The sequence below is a fragment of the Cervus elaphus genome, chromosome 26 (assembly GCF_910594005.1).
Source record: "Cervus elaphus chromosome 26, mCerEla1.1, whole genome shotgun sequence".
NCBI lineage: Eukaryota > Metazoa > Chordata > Mammalia > Artiodactyla > Cervidae > Cervus > Cervus elaphus.
In genome coordinates, this window is record NC_057840.1 from 27,847,227 (window position 1) to 27,869,823 (window position 22,597).

Consider the following 22,597-nt stretch of genomic DNA (forward strand, 5'->3'; position numbering starts at 1 on the left):
GTCTGAGAATGTATTTTGTATGACTGCCAATTCTTTTAAATGTAAAGTATGGCCTAGAATGTGCCCCTGGGTTATTTAGAAGTGTGTTATTCAGTTACAATATATTTTTCCAAATATATTTGCTGTAATTTAATTCCATTATGATCAAGAACATTCTTTGTATGATTTCCAACCCTTTTAAATTAACTGACTTGTTTTCTTACCCAGAATATGGTCTACCTTAATAACTGACCTGGGCATGCTTGAAAAGAATATGTATTCTGCTTTTGTTGGGTTCTATAGTGTTATACACACACACACACATATATATAGTGTTATGTGTGTGTGTGTTAGTCACTCAGTCGTGTCTGACTCTGTGAACCCATGGACCATAGCCCACCAGGCTTTCCCATGGACTTTTCCAGGCAAGAATACTGGAGTGGGTTGCCATTCCTTCTCCATATAGTGTTCTATAAGTATCAATTAGGTCAAGCTGGTTGATACTGCTGTTTAAGCCTTCCACATCTTTATTGGTTTGTTTTTTACTTGGGGTATATATCTTACAAACCCCAACTCCATTGTTATTATTTTTACTTAAATAACTATCTTTTTAAAGAGATTTAAATTAGAAAGAACTTACACCTTTTCGCAGGTGGCTACCATTTCTGGTGCTCCTTATTTCCCCTTGGTATTATTTTCCTCTTCCTGAGGACTTTTAACATTTCTTGTAGTGTAGGTCTAATAGATATTAATTCTTTAAGCTTTTGCATGTCTGAAAATATTTCACTATCTTTTTTGAAAAATATTTTCACTAATTAATAGATTTTTCTAAGTTAACAGTTTTTTCTTTGAGACATTGTTCCACTACCTTCTGGCTTGCATTGCTTTTGGTGAAAAGTCTACTGTCACTCTCTGTTCCTCTAAATTTATAGTTTCTTTGTTCTCATTTTAAAATCTTTCTCTTTATTACTGGTTTTAAATTATCTGATTATATTGTGCCTTGGTATAATTTTCTTCATCTTTTTATTCTTTGGATAACTTCTAGATATTTATTGAACCACTGAGATTCATGGACTTATGGTTTTCATCAATTTAGCAAACTTTCAGCCATTATTTTTAAAAATATCTTTCTTCTGCTCCCTCTTTCCCTCGGATACTCTAATTATACATATATTTGGCTGTGTAAAGTTATCCCACAGCTTACTGATGGCCTTTATCCCCCAGGCATTGTGTGTGTGTGTGTGTGACTGTTTTATTTTATATAATTTCTATTGCTGGGTCTTCAAGTTCAGTGTCTAGTCTGCTGTTAATCCTGTCCATTGTACTTTTCAGACGTTTGTTGTCTCTAGAAGATCAATTTGGACAGTTTTATAGCTTTCATGTCTCTCCTTAACAAATTGATGCTTCCTCTATTATCTTGAACATACAAAACTAGCTTTAATCATAGTTCTAATATCTTCCTTTAGTGAATATGTTTATTAAAATCTTAATAAAAATCTGTTCATTAAATTTGTTTATTAATATCTGTTTATTAAATCTGTTTCATTTATGAGTCCATTTTGTTGACTGAATTTTCTCCTAACTACTGAAATTTCCTGTTTCTTTGCATAGCTGGTAAATATTGATTGGATGCTAGATACTGTATACTTTATCTTGTTAGTACTGGATTTATGTGTTTCTTTAAATATTCTTGAGCTTTGTTCTGGGCTGCATTTGAGCAACTAGAAACAATCTGACCCTTCATTTATTTAATGTTTTGGCCACACAATGTAGTATATGGGATCTAAAGCTGACCAGGGTTCAAACCCATGCCCCCCTGCAATTGAAGCACAGAGTCTTAATCAGTGGACCACCAGGGAAGCTCCACAATTTGACCCTTTAAACCAGGAGTCCGCAAATTATGGTCCACAAGTCAAATCTGGCTGACAGTCTATTTATAAAGTTTTATTTTAGAATTCAACCACCCCAATTCATTTACATATTCCCTATGGCTGCTTTATCATTACAATGGCAGAGCTAAGTAGTTGCAGGAGGGTCATATATGCCTGCAAAACCCAAAGTATTTTCATTTGGCCCTTTACTAAAAAAGTTTTATGATTCCTCTTTAATGGCTTACTTTTAAGATTTTTCAAGTAGGATCAGAACAGCCTTTTGTCTAGGACTAGTTTTGCCTCACCACTGAGGCAGTACCCTTCTGAGCAGTCAATCTAATGTCACTTACATCACAAAGTTTTTCTGCTCTGAATGGTGAGGATGTCCACTTCCCAGCTAACATGAGCTACCTTTCCATTTCCAGTGTTGTTGTTGTTTTTTTTTTTTTTCTTTTTTCCCCAAGACTTGGGGAGTTCTCTCCTAAGCATATACTAATCAGTACTTAACTCAAAACTCCAGGGGAACCCTCTACAGATCTCCAGAGCGCTCTCTGTGCAACTCTCTTCTCTCTCATCCTCTGTCCTGCAAATTCTAGCTGCCTCGATCCCCTGAGTTCCCAGCTCTAGCATCTCAATTCTGACTACCGAGCTGTGTTTGGGTTCTCCTCTCACACTGTGTCCTTGGGCACAGCATTTGTTTCCTTTATCTCATGGTTAGCTGTCTTATGCCATTTGTCATCCGAAGTCTAAAAATCTTTGTTTCACACATTTTATGCAGTTTTGTTTGCTTTGATAAGGCAGGACAATAAATTCAGTTCCTGTTACTATTATCATGGCTGGAAGTCATGGTGAAAAGTACCCTCAGTAAGAAGTTTCAACTCCTTACATTTGCATTAGTGCTTTATATTTACAGATAAGTACTGACAAATCTAAATTATCTCATTTCATCCTCTTTACACTGCTAAAATGTAGAGATTACAAAAAATGCAAAAAATTGTCTGGGGTCATATTATAGTGCAGTCCATGTCTCCTAGTTATTTTCTCTTCCATAAATATATATATATAATTTTTCAAAATTTACTATGTGTAATGATGTAAATAATAAAAGATTGTCTTCTGTACAAAGTATACTATAAAATGATTTATTATGAGCATCTCACTCTTATAATACCAGCAAAATTGGATTAAAGAATTAATAGTTACTGAATGCTGCTAATGGCTAGGTCTATCACCTCAATTAATCTTCATAAGCCTCATAGCTATTATTATTGCAATTTTACAAAAGACAAACTGTGGCTAAGAAAGCTTCATTAGGTTTGTTATAGCATACTCATTGGAATCACAGCCAGAATTCAAGCCAGGCTATGCCTGGTTGGAAAACTTGTGCTATCCACCATGCTGTCTGCTCTCTAATCTACAGCTCTTAAAAAGAGCACTTATGGAACTAAATTCTGATAGAACACTAAATCTTCAGCAACAACATGACATTAGGAATCATTTACTAAAATTATCAAGATCTATTCATTTTTACCAAAGAATGTCTAATCAAATAAGCACTGAAAAGAAAGTGAAGCATATTCTCGGAACAAATTTCATACCTAGTTTTTCTCCCAGTAATCCTTAGAAATATAGATGATTGACATTTTCATTACTTTTTTTTTTTTTAACTTACCTATCTTTGTCAAGGTCAGGAGGCAACAAGAGAAGGTTGTACTGGGCAAAGTCAGTAACTACCACACAATCCATTTTCCCATCCCACTTTCCCATCTTTGTAAACAGAACACACAAAAATGCCCACCCTCATGGAGTTCAAGTGAAAGGGAGATTGACAAGTAAAATATATACAAGCAAGTGGTTAGGAAAAATAAAGTACTGTAGGGAGGGGAAGTACTAGGGGTGTGAGGCAGGGAGAAACAGGGCTAATTTGAAATAAGCTAGTCAGAGAAGGCCTCGATGAGGCGATGACAGTTATGTGAAGATTTGGAGATAAGAAAGCAAGTCATGTGGCTACTTGTGGGAACAGTACCTGCAAAACCCCAATGAAGGAACAAGAATACTGGTGTGGCTGAAGCAGTGAGTGAGGACAAGCAGTGACAGGCTTGGTTAGATCAGAGGTAATGGGGGCCCATATCATGTAAAAGTTGATAAGCCTCTGTGAACACTGGAGCAGAAAAGTAATGTGATCAGACTTAGGAGTTTTAAATAATTTATCTGGCTGTCATTTGAAGAATGGATTATAGGGGGAAAGCATAAAAGCAGGGAAGCCAGTTAGGAGGCTATTTTAATAAAAAGATGAAGGCTTGAACCAGTATGGTAGTAAAAGATGTGGCAAGAAGCAGTCATCTTCTGGATATATTTTAGGTAGAGTTGACAGTACTTCCTGATACAGGGGATGACCAAAAGATGTGATGATAGTGTCACAAAGATTATGTGAGCAACTGGAGAAATGTAGTTGCCATATACTGAGACGAGGAAAACTAATGAAGAAAGTTTGGCTGAAGTAGACAGTATTAGCCATTTAATACTGTAAATGTTTTCAGTGATAGAGGGAATAATTCATTTCCCAGGTTAAAAATATTTATTTGAATCTATTTCGAATGTTGAGATTTCACTGAATTAAAAAAAAAAAATAAAACTACCATGAAACAGGAGATCTTCCTGTTTTTCTTCCATGTGCTACAAAGAAAAAGTTATCGAACAGAAATACAGCTACTCCAAATGATAAAATGAGAATAAAGCTAAATTCTCCCAATCTGCAATTCTCCATTCATTTCATCTATTGGACAGATTTTCACAGATAAATGAAATAGAATTTGTTATACCTCATTAGTCAAACCATTCACATTAGTGGCTTTCTCCTGGGGTGCTGTGCCCCTCTTACCATCTGCCACAATGATATGAAGACTGTGATGCCCAACAGGATGGATGTATGTACAACCTCAGATCCACGGATGGCACTTTGCTCCTGCTAATCATAACCCTGATAGGAAGTCACTCCAAAGAAACAGATGGCCCTAGCCCAAGATGTGTAATTCAAACTTTCTCAAAACAATTATCACCTAACAGTATCAGGAAAAGTGAAACCATCCTTAAAATACAAACCAATAATAAAAAAAAGTTTTCCTCTAAAAGTTCTCTAGAAAAATATTTTCATGTAATTAGAAACTATAAAAGGTTGGAGGTGAAGAACAGAAAAAATTAAAATACCAACTTACAAAAGCCAATGACGACTATGTTCCCTCAATTAGGCAGGGAAAAACCTAGAAACAAAAATAAAAATTATTAGTTCTATATAGTAGTTGTGTGCACATTTTAAATTGTACCTTTACTGAGATAACTGCAAATTCCACATGAAGTTTTTTTTTTTTTTTCACATGAAGTTTTAAGAGAGATCTTAAGTGTCCTTTACTCAGTTTCTCAAGGGGTAACATTTCACAAAACTAAAGTACTGTGTCACAATCAATATGTGTGTGTGTATATATGTATTATACAATATACTGGTCTCTTGAGATTTCCCCAGACTCACTTTACCTATTTGTAGTGTATTTAGTTCTATAGCATTTTATCACCTGTGAGATCAGTGACCCCCCCCCTCTACAGCCTAGACACTGAACAGTTCATCAACACAAGTTTCTCTTGGGTCATCCTTTCATAAGCACACCTGTCTTTTTTCCCACAACCTCCCTCTGTCCCTAACAATAAAATAACATTCATTTGTGAATAATCATTTCACTCATTGTGTGTTGAGTCTACTATGTAGTTATAATGTCAAATCATAAATAAAGAATTCCTTCTGCATTAAAGAATAAGTTTCAGTTTAAGGAACAAATTCTCTGGAGAGATGTTTTTTTCCTCGTTACCTTAACATACACTATTCATTTCAAAAATCAAAAGGTAAAAGGTAAGCTAAAGTAGGGTCTGCATTCAAAGATTCCACAATTTCAATATTTAAAGTATTTTTTACAGCAGTTCTAGGTTCACGGTAAAAATGATGCAAAGGTGTTTTTAATTTCAAATTCTATTTGTCTATTGCTAGTATACAGAAAAGCAACTGGCTTTTGTATAATGAATTTGTATCCTACAATGTTGCTGTAATTGTTTATTGGTTTTGGTAGTAGGGTAATGCTAGCCTCACAGAACGAGTTAAAAAGTATTCCCTCTGCTTCTATCTTTTGAAAGTAATCATAGAGAAGTGGCATAATTTCTTCCTTAAATGTTTGGAAGAATTCACCAGTAAAACCACCTGAGCCTGGTGCTTTCTGTTTTGGAAGGTAATTATTTATTTGAATTATTTAATTGAGAAATCATCTTCAATTATCTATTTCTTCTTCTGTGTTTTGGCAGACCGTTTCTCTTTAAAGAGTTGGTCCATTGCATCTAGGCTATCAAATCTGTGGGCACTGAGTAGTTCACTGTATTCCTTTATTATCCTTTTAATGTCCAAGGGATCTGAAGTGATGTCCCTTCATTTCTGATATTAGTCATCTGTATCCTCCCTCTTCTTAGTCTCATTAGAGACATCAATTTTACTGATCTCTCAAACAAAACCAATTTTGATGTCACTGATTTTTTTCTATTGACATCCTATTCTCAATTTCATTGATTTTTCTGCTTTAATTCTTATTCTTTTCTTCTGCTTACTTTAGATTTAGTTTGCTTTTGTCTAGTTTTTTAAGGTGGGAACACAGATTAATGGTTCTTCTTTCCTAACATATCCATTTCCTTCTAAGCACTGCTTTCTCTGCAACCAACACATTTTGATAAGTTGTATTTTCATTTAGTTTACAATATTTTAAAATGCCCCTTGAGACTTTTTCCTTTGACATATGTGTTATTTATATGTATGTTATTTAATCTCCATGTGTTTTGAGGATTTTCCAGATGTCTATTATTTCTATTGTAATTTCATTATGGTCTGAGAGCAGACACCATGTGATTTCTATTAACTTTGTTAAGACGGGTTTTATGGCCCCAAATGTGGTCTATCTTGATAAATGTTCTATGTGAGTTTGAGAACAATGCCAGTGTCCTTTTCAGGTAATAATCCTATTCAAGGTTGCAGACTGATGACTTCTTATAGTCTCACATGGCAGAAGAAAAAAAAAAGCTGGCTAGTTCTCTGGCCTCTTCTCATAAGGGTACTAATCCCACTCATGAAGGCTCAACCCCTCATGATCTAAATACCTCCCAAAGCCCCATCTTCAAATATCCCCACATTGGGTGTTAGAAATTCAACATATAAATTTTGAGTGGATATAAACATTTGGTCCATTGTAATGACCTTTTATATACATGAAGACAATTTAGTCATTTCTGAAAGACCTCTCTCTCTACAAAATCTCACACCAAAAACAAGAGCTGGGGGAGAAAGCTGGGTAGACTACTCGAACCCTATACAACTTAGTAATCAGAGAGCTAACCAAATAATTATGGATAACTTGACTTAACTTAGACAGCCACAGTAGGCAGCTCAGTGAAACTGGAGAGTGCTCAGGTAATATTAAAAAGGCAGCAAAACAACACAGTGGAAAGGCTACTGCAGGAGAAGTGGGGTCTCACAGCTAGAGAGAGTGACATCACTCTAATTCTGTCAATTCAGACTCAGCTGAGTTCCACAGCCTCCAGAACATTCCCCACGTCTTATTATTTCCCACTTTTGCTACTACCTTCCAAATGAAATCTCATTTCCCACACTTGTAGATACAGCTCTCTCTGCTAACATCCCTACATCATGCTTCACTGAGAGAGAAAAGGAAAAAGTACTGGATAGAGCATCTTATCTTCCCAATGCTAAATCTACAAATTACCCTTCCTAGCACAAAGACCAATCCCAGCTCTCCATCCAAAGCTTCCTCTCCATGATTATCCTCTCCATTTCTACTAGAGGTGCTTTTTGCCAACATACAATCATGCTCTGGTATTTAATAAACAAAATTTTCACTGACCTTGCATTGCCTTCTAGCTTCCACTGGGTTTCCAAACTAACTTTCTCAGATCAACTTAACGGAAAAGAATTGAAAACCGGTAATCCCCATTTCCTCACCTCCCGTTCACTTTCCAACCCATTCCATCTTGGCTCTTATCTCCACCACTCTATCAAAGGATCCTTATCAAGGTCACCAAAGCCAATTCTTATTATCCTCATTTAAAAAATCAGGACACTGAAGCTCAAGAGAGATTATTAAGTTGAGATAGTAAAGATACTTACCTTCCCCTGGAGATAAGCAAGAGCCCAGGGCTGCCCCAAAGCACCCTTTACAGGATATTAGACTAAGGTCTTTATCGTCCAGGGACTCCCACCTCTTTCCTTCCTCATGTCACCTTCCCTGTATTAAATCTCTGATTTATTCCTTGAAATACCCCATTGCATTTCATCACTTTAATTGAGAAAAAGTCTTTGCTTAACCTGTGAATATGTTCAGTGTACGCCACTTAGTGTATATTACATTGGTCACAACAATCTGAGAATAGGTGGTTTTATCCCTTTTATATGAGTAAGAGAATTTTGGCTCAGAAAGAATAAAAACTTTTCCAGTATCAGACAGTTTATTAAGCAGTAGAGCTAACATTTGACCTCATTACCCGGATTCTGCACCCCAAGCTGACTGCCCTTCATGTTGGTTAAATCTGAGTCTCTTAGTTGCTCCTGTTACATGGTAACAAGAAGTCACTCACGAAGAAGTACATACTACTTGGTTACCCCTAAAGTTCAAAAACAGACAAAACTAATCTACAGTGATGGAAATCAAGAGTGTTACTTCTAGGGGAGGTACTGGCTAGGAGGTGAGAGAATTTTCTCTTTCTGGATGGATGTAATATTGTCTATCTTCATGCAGTGATTATACAGGTGATATATATTTTAAAAAATCATCAAGCTGTATTATTAAGATTGACACACTTTATATGCTTCCCCTATCCATGTATTTCATACCTCAGCAGAAAAAGAAGCATACTGTTAATGTAAGTGAAGCAATTTCAATGTTGTGTTTTATAAAAAAAAACACATCTGCTTAATAATTTTACTTAACTATTTATTTTTAGTATCAAGGTGGGATGCCATAGAAGAAATAGCAATAACTTTTGAATCAGACAAACCAGTTTTGCCACTTACTAACTATACTGTTGTTGGACAAGTTTCTTAATCTCTTTGATACTGAGTTTCTTCTCAATTTAAAACTGAGACAATAATACTTACTTTGCAAAACTGTAGCACAATTATAGTAGGCATTTAACAGTGGTAGCTATTTAGCAATAGCTCTTTGTATGTAAGTATCACGGCAGGTACAAGAACCCTATCTCTAAGAACCTGACCAACTGGAAGTGACGTTGAGATATAAAGATTAATGATGAAAGGGAAGAATTTAACAAGAGCTATGGATTACAAATTACAGGGTTCCTATCTAGCTAGTAGGATTGTGGAGTGAGTATTCTCTGAATAGAGCCTGAAATTTTTCAGAAAATTCACTGAAGGCCGAGGAAACTGCACAAAGATAAAGCATTGCCTCATATACAGTGCAGTGACTTCAGATTTTAATGAGCAGTTAATATCAGTTGTGTCACTGGTCTAAATCTGAGGAGCAAGACTATAAGGCTAGAAAAGCAACTTGGAACTAAATAAATGACCACTGTCAGGTTAAGAAGTCAAGAACCTATTTTTTTCCTGAAGCCCTCGGATGTACTGAAAGAAAATCCCAAGGGAATGACCCCAGTGGTTATTACACATGATAGGGAAGGGAGGGTAAGTAATTGTTCAATATTAAACTGTACAGCAAAGAAAGAGAAGAACTAGGAACCGAACTCAGGCAGTCTGGCTCCTGAGTCAGAATTCCAATAAAAATAGAAAGAATAAAAGAAATGGAAAATCACCACTAGAATACCACAATAATAACTGCTACAGGTAAGGTCAGTTAAATACTAAAACAGTGGACAAAGCTTTTAAAGAGAAACAGGGCATTTACACAATCTCAAAATAAATCCCTCAATGTATTTATTAATTATTGTGGAAGTTTTAATATATACTCACAAATCATTTGATAGTTTACCTTCTCCTTCCCTTGAATGTTAAATTGCTTCTAACAGAAAGAGTGTAAAAGATGAAAAACAGAAATGTTACAATGGAGAAGCCTGGGAGATGCTACTTAAAGTATGTGTTCAAGATTAACGTGTTGATATGGGTGTCATGTGCCCTCGGATGTGATGCAATAAGGATACAATATTTCTTTGGTATGCTTCCTTTGAAGTCCATAACCTCAGTCTAATTGTGAGAAAACATCAAACAAACCCAAACTGATGAACCCTGTACAAAATACTTGACCAGTACTCTTCAAAAATGGCAAGGTAATGAAATACAAGAAAAGACTCAAAACCTGTCATGGATTAGAGTAGATTAGGGAGACATGGCAACTAAATGTAATGTATATGGATTATATCCTGGTAATGTGGTACATGGATTATATCCTGGAACAGACTGGTGGAAAAACTGGAAAAATATGAATAACGTCTATAATTAATAGTATTGTGTCAACATTAAATGCTTAATTTTGGTAAATGCATCATGGCTATGTAAACTGTTAACATTAGAGGAAGCTAGGTGATGCATATACAGGAACACTCTACACTATTTTTACAACTTTTCTGTAAATCTAAAATTATTTCATAATAAAAAGGGTTTTAAAATTTTGATACACATTTGTGAAAACAAATTTCAGTAAACTAGAAATAAAAAATTTCTTACTTTGGTAAAGAATATCTACAAGAGAATGTCCAGTAAACATCATCCTTAAAAGAGAGATATTCTCCTCTAGGATTAGGAAAAAGCAAGGATGTCCATTTCTAACACTTTTCTTTAAGTCTGTTCCAATGTTTCTAGCCAGTGCAATAAGGCAAGAAAAATATTTTTTTAAAAAGGAACAGAGATTAGAAAGACAAATTTAAACTTTTTTTTTTTAACAGACGACATGATGGTACATTTAGAAAATTTGCAACAATCTACAAACTAGGACTTCCCTGGTGGTTCAGTGTTAAGACTCTGAGCTTTCACTGCAGGGGGCATGGATTCTATCCCTGGTCAGGGCATTAAGATTCTGCATACTATATGGCAGAGCTAAGAAATAAGGGGGATAAAAAGCATCTACAAACTATCAGAACTGAAAAGTGAATTTAGCAAGATCCAACAGTGAGGACTAGAAGTATAAAGCTTCTACAGGAAACAATCAGCAAATGTCTTCAGGATCTTGATGGAGGGCAACAATGAAGGTGGAAGAAAATTCTGTGGACAGGGTACAAAAAAAGCACTAATCTTCTACCCTCCCACTCCCCAAAAAACACTGACAGACTGGACTTCAAAAAAACAGATCTGCTCATCCAAAGGCACTATTAAGGGAATAAGACAGGTAGAAAATATATGCAAACATGTACCTGATAAAGGTTTCCTATTCAAAACACATAAGGAGTTAAAAATCACTAACAAAAGATAACCTAATTAAAATAAGTGGGCAAAAGACTTACATAGATACTTCATAAAAGAAATCGGAATGGCCAAAAAAGATATAAAAGGATGTTCAACATTATTATTATTCTTGGAAATGCAACCAACTTACCCAAAGACCATCAATTCAGCTCCCTGGTACATATCCAAGGGATAAGAGTATATATATTCACCAATGGCAGTTTCAAGAACATCTATGGCAATTTTATTTATAATGGCTGAAATCTGAAAACAACTCCTATGCTTATCAACAAGAAAAAAGGTAAATAAATTGTAGTATATGCAATATTATAGAAGAGGAATCACCAAACTTTCTCTGCAAAGGGTCATATAAAATATAGGCTAAGCTTTGTGGGCGATATGGTCTCTGTTATAACTACCCAACTCTGCTCAATGGACATGGCTATGTTCAACAAAATATCATATATGAAAATATATTACGGGTTGGAGCTGGCTCATGCAACTTTTACATGCAAGCCATATACTTTATTCTTATGTCATCATTGTTTGTAAATTACAGCTCAATTTGAAGAAGAAAAAAAAATTAGACAAAGTTCAGAAAGCAGATCTGAAGAAATTACCTAGAATTCAACATGAACAAAAATGTATAATATATAAAAGCTATATAAAAAGAGATGGATGACAGAATGACAAAGTCTAATAGAAGTCTAATTGGAGTTCTTAAAGGAAAGAATGGGAAAAAATGGAGAAAAGCAATACTGAAAGACAAAAAAGGTAAAATTTTCAAGAAGTGATGAAAAACAAACCTTAGAGACAGGAACACAATCAATCCAGGATCAATGAAAGGTCCACACCGAGACACGTTCTGTCACAAAGCTGTAGAGAACAAAAGAGATCTTAAAATCAGGCAAAACAAACAAATTACCAACAAATAACAGTTATTTGAACTAACTGTAACACTGAAAGTAGAAGTCACTGGAATGTCACCTTCAAAGGGCTGAGAAAGATACTGCTGGCCGGGAAATGTATGTCTAACAAAACTATCATTCAAAAATGAATGCAAAATAAAGCCATTTTCAGATAAAGTTTGCCATCAACTGTCCCTTAATAAACAAGCTTCTAAAATATATATTTTAGGAAGAAGAGAAAGATCTGAGGTGCAAGAAGGAATGACAAATCATGAAAAAAAAAGTGATGTCAAATTTATAGGAGAAAAAAAATCAAGATGGAACTAAACTCTGGAAGACAACAACATTTAAGCTGGGAGATTAAATGCTTATCAAGGCAACTTATGCTTCTTGAATTATTTGTAAAAGGAAAAAAATTTATAAACTTCAGATTAAGTTGGTACATTAAAATTTTGAATGACACCACTAAATAAATAAAATATGTTATTTTCATACTAGTGGAGAGGGAAGAAAATGGAATAGAAAAAAAATCCAAAAGGTAGCATAGAAGAGGGGAAAAAAAAAAGACAGGACAAAAAGAACCACAAAAGATAATGCTAACTTTCATCTTAAGTGCATCAGTTACTATATTAAATTCAACTGGACTGAGGATCCAGTTAAAGGACAGATTGTCAGAGTGGATTAGAAAAAACTATCAGGTTTTACCTATGAAAGAGATATTCTAAGCAAATGCTAACTAAGAGAGAGGTGTGACTAGGATATTATAAAACAAAATGGATCTTAAGGTAACAGGCATTTGGGTGAGGAGGCCTAGAACCCCACTACAGAATGACAAAAGATCCAATACACAGAGAAGAAAAAGCAGTACGCACTCTTTTTGTATGCACGTAACTTGTATGTATGTCCAACTTTTATAAAGCAAAGTTGACAGAATTACAAAAAGAAACCAAGAAAATTCATTATTTCATTGTGACATTTTTATTATACCTATCTCAGTAATTAAGCCAAAAATTAGCAAGATTAAAAAAGATTTAAACATTACAATTTTTATGCCTGATCTAAGACATATATACGTGTGTGTTCATTTACTTATATACCTACCTTGCCCCAAAAGTCTGTGAATATATATTCTTCTCAATCATTCAAGGAGCTGTTGAAAAGCTAACCCGTGAGGCCATAAAACAATTCTTAAATTTCAAAGAACTGGTAGCACAGAACCCTAATTTGCTGACTACACTGCAAGCTTTAAAAAAATCAATAACAAAAGGATAACTCACAAAACTTTCCACTTTTGAAAATTGAAAATACTTCTAAAAATCTCATAGGAAAAAGAAAAAAAATAATGAAAAACGTTTTTAATTCTTAGAACTGAAAAAATATACTACACATAAGACAAAAGTAAGGAAAAAATCTGTAGTCTTTGCAAGAAGAGACAAATAAATGACCAGAGAATCCAGAAATGAGCCCAAGTATTTCTGGAAATATGTATATGAGAGAGGCGGCACCGTAAACCATTGGTACTGCGCATGGAAAAAGCAAACAAATTAATCTTGACCTCATAACATAAATATGTTCATTTATGTATACATATACTTACCAGATAAATTAAAGAAATGTGAAAAATGCAAACTTTAAAACTTTTAGAAAAAATTTTCAACATGTATTTCCTTAATAACAAAGAACATCTTAAGACACAAAAGCACAAAGAAATTGCCTGCAGTTTATGCAACCAAAGGACCTGTATCTTGAACTGTTTTCCAACAGAAATTTCTGCAGTGATGGAAATGTTCTGTTATATAATACAGCATAATATAAAGTAATACAGCATAATAAAATATAAGAGCCACTAGTCACATGTAGTTACTGAGCACTTGAAATGTGGCCTAGAGTGACTGAGGAACTGAAAATTGTTGAAGTAAATATAACAAACAGCATGTTAGCATTTTAAACTCCTTGTAGAAGACGTTACATTTTCAAATGCTTTTCAGTATTCAACTTTTTTGTATAAAGAATTTGATTTTAGCTTTCATTACTATATAAATTATAACTTCAAGTTTGTAAAAATACATAAAAGTTGCTTTTTAGAAAGCACACTAAAATGTTCACAGTATTATCTGTGAATGATTTTTATTTTCTTCTAAATACTAACAAATTATTAAAGATATAAAACATATAAAGAATTTAATGAACACTGATGTATCCACAGTTTATGAAATAAAATATTATTAATATTGTTTAAATTCCCTAAGTACCTCTCCCTGGTCAGGACTTCTTTACAGGAAAGCTGGGAAGCTTCAGGTTTCTTCATTTTGTGAAGCCCATGTTTTAATATACTTTCAGGAAAATTTAACTTACAGACATTATATGTAGCATTTAACGAAGAGTTATAAAGCAAACACCAACGTAACTACTGCCGAGGTCAGGAGATATAGCATTTTCAGCGTCTCAAAACCTGCCCCCAGCCAAAACCTCATAGTGTGTTCCTTCACATTCACCCCTAAGAGATGACCACTAACTTGATTTTTATGCTGTTAATTGCTTTACAATTTTTCTATACAGTTTTTAATGTCTACATATGCACCCCCAAACCACACCTTTATTTCACCAGGTTCTGAATTTCACATAGATGATATCATACAGTCTTCTTCAGCAATTTTTTTTTTTCTCTCAACGTTATTAAGACGCATTTGTGCTAAGACACAAAACTACTTCATTCACCACTGAACCGGGTGGGTTCCATTTTATGACTGGAGTATAATTTATATTCCCCCTTCAGATGAACAGGGAGGTTGCTTCCAGCTTCTGAGTTTTACAAACACCACCATAGCCAACCTTCTTGTACACGTCTGCTTGTGTATATGTATGAAAATTTATCTAGGGCAGTGGCTTTCAAACTTTTTCGACCATGACTCATCCTAAGGAATGACGTTTTACATCATGACACACATCTGTGTGTGTATAAAACAGAGAGAAGAAAAAAAAAAAAGTTTCATGAAGCAAATACCCTATGACCTGAGACACATTCTGATTATTTTCTATTCTCTGTTAGTTCGCGTTTTATAAATTCCGATCACTCGCCACTTAATTGGTTTCATGACCCACTAAATGGGTTTCAATCTTGGAAAAACATCACGTCTACAGGCTAAATACCTAGGAGTGGAACTGCTGGGACGTGTAGCCCGGACATCGGATGTTGTCAACTTTTCTAGATCCTTAACTTTAAGTAAACGTTCTTATCTAATTTACCACTCTATAATTTCAGGGCTAAAACTGTGAAACATCAGCTCGTTTTATCTTTTCCTTTGGTCGTTAAACAGTATTAATCACTTACCATGTGCTAAGTAGCCACCGGGCTCCGAGCGAGACTGATGGGTTAACACACGGGAGGGGGTAGGGGGAGGACAGAAGGGACCAGGACCTCAGTGAGGCCCCAGAAAGCTCACAGGAGGGGCCTCCGATCCTGCCTGGGGAGGGAGGGGTTAGAGAAGGATTCCTGGAAGAAGGAGGACCTACGCTGAGTGTTTCTATTTTTAATTTTTATTGGTTTCCTAAAACATAAAAGTAACACATTTGTTGAAGAAGAAGAAGGGAAAAAAAAAAAAAAAGGAATCAAAATTACAGGAGTATATGTATTAAGAAGTAAAAATCCCCGGCTCTGCCCTGAAAGTTTGATGCTGAGCGTAAATAACCAAAGTTACACCATCAGTTATCCTAATCTAGGAAATTTTCAAGAGCCCGCATTTTAGAATCGTCTTCGGTGCCTACCTGATAGGGTCCATAGGTCTAAAAGCATGAATCGAATCACATTTTCCATCATGGATGTAAACGCAAACATTTCATGTGTAGGCAGTCACAGTATTACTTTGAACAGACTTTCTGCCCCGCCGCCCCAACCCCACCCCACCCCAGCCTTTTAGCAAGGTTTCAAAAACCGAATCTATTTACCGCAGATCAACTACACGCGAGCGTTTCAAAAAGTGGCATGAAGAACCCCGGGGTGGGGGAAGAAGTCGTTGTCGGAGCCGAGCTGGCTTGCCCGGAGACAATTTGTCAGAGTTTCGCGCTGGGTCCCGCGGACCCGGACCCCCGCACGGACGCGGCGCGGCGGCACCGGCACACCCTCTGGCGCGCGGCACGGAGCCCGGCGCGGTGCCGGTTCTGCGGCCAGGTTGCCGCCCCGCCGCCCCAGGCCGGCCGCGGCCCCTCGGCTCCCCCTCTCAACTCGCCCCGAGCGCGGCTGCGAGCCTCCCCGCCACCTACCCTGCGGGGTCCGGAGCCCCCCGGAACTCAAGCGCGGCAGCTCGGGCGTGCCGCCTCCGCGGCCATGACTGCGACCTGGGGAAGCGCCCCGTGTGCCAAGGCCCCGCGGTCCGAGCGGCTGCAAGGAGAGCCGCCCCGTCCGCCCGTCCGTCTGTCCGCTCTCCAGGAGAGTGAGGCCAGAGTCCGCCCCACCCGGGCTTAAATCAAGGCTTGGGGCGGTACCGACAGGCTGAATGACAAATGGCAGATGCCGTGGGCTTTTGCCGCCCTCCGCGGCCGCGAGGATGGCTGCGCCGAGGAGGCCGCGCACAGGCGGAGCCCGGGAGCCGGAACGGCGCGGCCGCGAGGAGGGCGCTGGGGCCCCTGGCGGGGGCGTCACGTGGCAGGAGGAGGCCCCGCTGGGGAGCCAGGGGGTCGGCGGCCTGGGCGGAGGAAGAGGACCGGCGCCCAGACGCCTGGCCGATGGAGTCATCTGTGTGGGGCTAAGCCAAGGTCGCCCAGGTGCAGAGCTGGCGCAGGTAGACTCGAACCAGCCCGGAGCCCCACACCGTAGCGGGGATGGTTCACTCAAGTCACCACCAGGATGAACTGCCCGGAGCCAAATCAGAAACGAGAAACACGACAGATGCTAGGAGAATAGGCTGCCAGAGGCCAGACTTACCCCTTCTCCCCGTGCCGCGTGGAAATCATGGCAGCCTAACTGTGCCCACTCGTCTTGACTCAGGCAGTGTGCTAAGCACTTCACAGGTAAACACACGGAGGCCTCACGACCCCCCTCCCGGCAGAGAAATACGCCTCCTCCCGGTCTCACAGCTGGAGACTCTAAGGCACAGAAAAGATTAGAAGGAAATTATTTTACAGTTATGGAATCATACTGGGTGTACTTGAAGTCATTTAAAAATGGTCTTTGGATTGGAGAAACAAGCTAACCTCCAGCGGTTGCTTTCTTCCCTGCAAGATACACATTGCTAAAAGAGGCCTATAAGCATTAAGTAAAACGACTTAAGAGAGGCGGTTCACTACGTATTTCAGACTCTGGTAGCTCCGAAATATGTTAACAACATCGTCCACGTCTATCCATCTTCTCCGCAGTCTCCGGATTTCCATCGCTTGTGTTACTTTCGGCTTTAAGCACTCAGCACATTTACAAGTGCTCGACCATCTTCTTCTTCCAGATGTTCACTTTTAAGTCTATATTTAAATGAATTCCGTGTTCATCCTAACATATCCGTTCCTGAATTATTTTATTTCTTGAGGGACTGCTCTCTTTTTTCAAGCTGTTTTCTTAAGGAGCACTTATAGAGTACTTTAATGTTTTATCTGTTTATCTCTACACATTAAACAAACAAACAAACCAAAAATTCAGAGTAGGGTAAATATTTTGGATTCACACCTCTCTTCAAAACCTAGCAGAAAAAGAAGGCAATTGCTTCACTGATTTTTTTAATTAGGAAAGTATGATAACACATTCATAGGAGACTTGGAAAATACAGGAACAAAGTTACATATAGTTCCACAATATATTATAATCATTTTTAAGCAGATAAATTAAGATTTTTAGTTGGCGTTTTAATATCAAACTCTCAAAAATTAATAGAACGAAAAGATAGAAAAGTAGGAGGATACAGTAGACCTGAAAAGCACTATGAACCAATTCAACATAATTAAGATTTATATAATTTTCACACAGCAACAAGATATAAATTCTATTCCCATAGACTCTAAACCAGAAGACACTGGAACATATCCAGGAACAGAAAACAAGGTACAAAAATCTCATGGCTTAAAGATATTGAAATCATACAGAGTCTATTCTCTTATCACTGTGGAATCATGTTAGAAATCAGTATCAAAAGATATTTGAAAATAATTCACATATTCTCAAGTGCAATGTGACATTTACCAAGAGACTTAACCATTGAAATCCTCAATGAAGTTAAAAGACTGAAAAAAACAGAGGGTGGTTGAAGAGAAGATACTTCACTGATTTTTGACATTATAGATTTCTGTGGAAAGAGCTGAATCCTGTGCGATTTTCCCTCGGAAGTGATTTGATTTTTCTGCTTGGATAAAGAAAAGAATTCATCATTAAAGCAGCTGTATATCCTTAATTGGGCTATATCTTAGTGTCAACTTTTCTGTATCAATTTCCCCCCAATATATAGTATGATCTTTCAACTTATGGATTTCATTCTTAGTGTAGTATCCCATTCATATTATATATCAGAATAAATTTATCTTTCATTAGTTGGCTTTTCTACTTCAGAGTCACCCATTAGTCTTATATTTGATTTTTATTTTCTATATCCATCTTTTGATTTGCATTCATTCTGATTCTCTAAACAATTCTGGTCTTTGGTTTTTCTAGCTTGTTGGATTTTAAAATCATGTTCTTTTGAAAAATTGATTTTCTTAGTTATGCAATTTCCTTTTTCATCACATTCTTGTCTTATCCTTGAGCTACTTCATGAAATCATACTCTTTTTCTCTGGTGAGTCAAACGTATATAAGGAATATAAATTTCTGTTCCTTGGTTGTGTTTTCTTCCAGTCTGCACACTATTTCCCTTGCTTCCCATTTAGAACATGTTTACATAATAGCCATGTCATATCTTTTATCTTGCTTATCCTTAAAAGTTAACAACAGACCTTGTGTTTGCACTAACAGAGTGAATTCCTGGTTCACTTTCCTCTTCACCTGAGATGTGTTTGTCTTCCCTATCCAGAGCTTCAGTTTTAGGGCTGAGCGTTATTTCTATCCATCATTTCTGGGACCTGAGGGTCTCAGGAAGACAGGGGACTGCAGAACTCAGATTGAAGGTGAATACAGAGCCTTCTGTGGGAAAGTCAGACATCACTTCTGAGGCTCCTTTAAGTCCTCACCAGCCCATTTTCAAGCCACTTAAGGGAATATTCCATGTCTATAAGCATCAATTCATTTGCCCAATTCAGCACAGTACTCCAGAGGGTGGCAAACTTTCTTGCTTTGGGCAAGATCCAACAGTGGTCTGTAAAGTTTCCCTGATGTTTTGTCACAAGGATGCCACTTTCCCAATTGGAGGATGTCTGTGAAGATTCTCAGACTTTGATCATCTTTTTCCTCAGTATGTCTTGCCGGGGAGTGGAAGGAGAGACACCACACATCTATCACAGAGTATTTGGTATCTTTGCTTTGCCATCACTCCTCACATTTTACATCATAAGTTTGTACTTCTTTCTTTGGTTGCTATAGGTGAGGGATTTTGTTTTGTTTTTTGCTTTCTTTTCTTTGTGTGGTCTAGGGTTTTTATTTATTTATTTTAGTGCTTCTTTGTCCCATCTCTATCCCCAAGTCAGTTGATCAGCTTGTCTCTCTTGTTAGTAATGAAATATATGAAAAATCCTTTTTTCTCTTTTGGTTATTTCCACAAAGTTCTCTTTGAACATGAATATTGTGAGCTGGCAACTGTGATACCCTCCTTTTCTCTAGGTTTTCCCTGAATGACACATGCCTTGGCATTACAATGTGCCCCAAGAAAACTTCTAGAGCAAAGGCTGTCAACTCAAATCGATATGAAGTTTAAAACAAAAAAGAGCGAGACTATGTTAAAGTAAAAAGAACATTTTTTATATAAGGGACAGATGCTTATACAAAGCGTATACCAGCTCAGGCCAGCATTACCAAATGTATGCCATTTTCAACCATGATATATAGTATTTCAATATCAAATTCCTTAATTTTGGAAGCACTATGGAAGCTAACTAAATTTATCTCAAGGCCAAACTGAACCAGTGGGTCGCCAGTGTGGTCCCTTTTATAGAGAACTATTCAGGATAAATCTTACAATCACCATTTGTCTCTAAGTATTTTGAGATACAGTTTTATTCTGATTCTTCAATGACTTCCTAAAATGTCTTTAGCAAACATAAAGCTAAAAGATCTATGCTGATATATTTACAGTTCGAAACAGCGTGTCAATACCCAACACTTTCACAAATAGGTGTTACTGGGGTAACAGCTTTGATCATACTACAATTAATGTCATGAGAGCAGAGAGTCTATATAGATCATGACCACAGTAACAAAACAACAGGAAAAAATATTTTTCAATTGATGCAGAAAAGGTATTTGAAAAAATCCAAAACCCATTCTTGTGGGGCAAAAAAAAAGCTCAGAAAAGGAAGGAAAGTTCCTCAACCTGATAATAGATGTATTTGTTTCCTATGGGTGCTACAATAAACTATCACAAATTTGTGGCTAAAATGAGAAATGGATTCTCTCACAGTGCTGGAGGCCAGAAGTCCGAAATCATGGTGTCAACGAGGCTTCACTCCCTCTAGTGGCTCTAGATGTGAATCCGTCCCTCGCCTCTTCCAGATTTTGGTAGCAGCTGGCATTCTCTGGCTTCCTTGGCTTCTGGCCACATCACTCCAGCCTGTGCATCTGTTTTCGCATTGCCTTCTCCTCTGTGAGTGTCCTGTGTTTTATCCCGTGTGTGTCTATCTTATAAGAATACTTATCAGTGGATGTAGGATGCACATGAATAAGCCAGGATGATCTCTCTTCATCTCAGGATCTTTAAATTATTACATCTGCAAAGACACCCTCCTATTTTTCCCCCAAATAAGGTAACATTCACAGCTTCCAGGATTAGGATATAGATATCTATTTTGAGAATTCATCTTTCAACCCTCTTATAATATGCAAAATCACAGTACCTTTGTTGTGGAAATTGACAAGCTGACTTTAAACTTTACATGGGAATGAACCTACAAGAGTGAAAATGAAAAAGCAGAATAAAGTTGGAAGACTTAACACTACCTGATTTTAAGGCCTACTACAAAGCTACAATAATTAAGTCTGGATGGCATAAGGATAAATGGAACCATACATTGAGTCCAGAAATAGACCTATACGTATATGGTCTATTGATTTTGGACAGAGATACAACATAATTCCTCTGTAAAAAGAGAAATGATATGGGAACTGGTTATCTGTATGGAGAAAAAAACTTACACTTAACATCATACAGAACTTAGAGTATTTGAAGAACTCTTACAATACAAAGATAAACAATGTAATAAAACTGGGCATACATGCAAGTCGCTTTAGTCATGGCCGACTCTTTGCAACCCTATGGGAGCTCCTCTGCTCATGGGATTCTCTAGGCAAGAATACTGGAGTGGGTTGCCATGCCCTCCTCCAGGGGATTTCCCAACCCAGGGATCGAAACTGTCTCTCTTATGTCCCCTGCATTGGCAGGTGGGTTTTTATCACTGGCTCCAGACTTAAAAACACACTTCACCAAAGAAGATATACAAATGGCCAATTAGCACATAAATGATACTTGACATCATTTCCTCCATGACTAGTGTAAATTAAAACCATTGTGAAATATCATACATACCAACTGGAATGGCTAAAGCTTAGAAGACTAACAATATCAAGTGCTGCCAATAAGCGAGAAAACTAGAATTCTCAGACATTGTTGGTGGGAATATAAAACGGTACAACCACTCTGGAAAACTGTTTGAGTTTCATTTAATGTTAAACATGCATTTACTACTTGACCCTGCAATCCTATTTCTAGGTATTTATCCAAGAGAATTAATAATATGTCTACACAGACTTATACACAAATATTTGTGTTAGCCCCAAACTGAAGACAACCCCAATGGCAGTAGGAAAATGAGCAAACAGATGATAACCTCATAAGTAAATCTAAAAAAAAAAATTATGCTGAGTAAAAGAAGCTACACATATAAAAGATATACATACTATATGATTCCATTTATATGAAATTTTAGGTAGAAAGTCTAACAGAGTAACAAAAAGCAGACCAATGGTTTCCCAGAGTGGATGGAGGAGGAACATGAAAGAACTTTGTAGGATAGGAATGTTCTATATCTTGATCAGTAAGATTATTACCTGAATATATATATATATATATATTTATATATATATATATCAATCATACCTCCCCAAATGATACACTTAAAATAGCTGGATTTTGTTATAGATGTACATTGAACTCAGCAAAGTTTAAAAGAAACGTTCCTATTCTTCCTTGAATGGAATGGGGAGAAAAGAAATTATAGGAGACTGTTTTTCTCTTCATCCATAGCAGTTTGAATTAGAAATCACCTGCTTTT

At 37.0% G+C, this 22,597-nt stretch overlaps 1 protein-coding gene across 16 annotated transcripts in view; it reads right to left on the reverse strand.

Moving 5' to 3' along the window:
- PLAGL1 (PLAG1 like zinc finger 1) overlaps positions 1 to 22,597 on the reverse strand; it is an 88,181-nt gene that overhangs the window by 39,153 nt on the left and 26,431 nt on the right. For 7 of the 16 annotated variants that reach the window (XM_043888046.1, XM_043888053.1, XM_043888048.1 and 4 more), the window contains exons 1-3: positions 16,467 to 16,664; positions 12,105 to 12,174; positions 5,066 to 5,110 (exon numbers count right to left, since the gene is read on the reverse strand). The gene's annotated coding sequence lies outside the window, so the exon portion shown is untranslated. Of the gene's footprint in view, positions 1 to 5,065; positions 5,111 to 12,104; positions 12,175 to 16,466; positions 16,668 to 17,127; positions 17,289 to 22,597 lie in introns of those variants that run through there. The other 9 variants (XM_043888057.1, XM_043888049.1, XM_043888055.1 and 6 more) reach the window with 4 other exon arrangements.